Genomic DNA, 965 nt, shown 5'->3' on the forward strand with positions numbered 1-965 from the left:
ACACAATCTTCAAAATAAAATCTGAAAAAGGAGCATATTTGAGCATAATATGCTTTTTGCACAATTATCTAGAAATTGAAATTTCTATATTGTGAAATTTCATCAATTTTATTGCAACATGAGTAGAAACAGATACAAGTGAGTTTATTCAAATACCACTGAATACATGTATTTTTTTCTTTTACTACTGACATCTTCCCCTCTCCAAGATGTGGAGAAAAATACATTTATATTTTTCATTCACATAAAAAGACCCGAGGCAATTTAATTCTATTTTAGGGGAAGTTGAAGTGAAATTATATCTATAATTATTCCAAAATTTATAAGATAAATATGCAATTATATGTAAAACATTGTAAAAATGTGTTATTTCTTGTGAGATTTCATTAACTATTAGAGCCATTTTTCAGTCTTTGCTGGCAGAGGTTAAAATTTTTTAGAAAAGTCACTGAAAAATATGCTCACATAGTAATTCAACTAATTTTTTAGAAGAAAATTTTAATGCATAAGATAAATAATTAGACTTTTGATTTAATGTTTATAATAACTATTGGCTGGATTCTGTGATAAACTTTTTCATTTTTATTACACATTTCAGCAGCTTAATTTTCTGCTTTTTAAAATCCCCCCTCTTTCTTACGTAGCTGTATAAACCACAGAAATACTTTAGTTAAATCAACTCAAAACTTGCAGTAAATATAGATTTCAATTTCTAGCAGTACTGGAGTTTGGCCTTTTTCAATTCTCCTGTGAGGACATCCTCAGAATATTTCAAGAAAACCATAATCCCAAAGTCGGGAAATTATATCACATTAGTGGCTTACACAATAGCACAAAATATTTTATTGTGTGTGGTGGGAAGGAGTGAATTTCACAAACCAGTTCTATTACTATTATGTAAACAAAGTTGCTTTTGTTATAAAATCCACAGGGCTACCGGAATCATGGGCACAATTTTAATATTG

Source organism: Galeopterus variegatus, unplaced genomic scaffold, assembly GCF_000696425.1.
Source record: "Galeopterus variegatus unplaced genomic scaffold, G_variegatus-3.0.2 Scaffold12661, whole genome shotgun sequence".
Classification (NCBI taxonomy): Eukaryota; Metazoa; Chordata; class Mammalia; order Dermoptera; family Cynocephalidae; genus Galeopterus; species Galeopterus variegatus.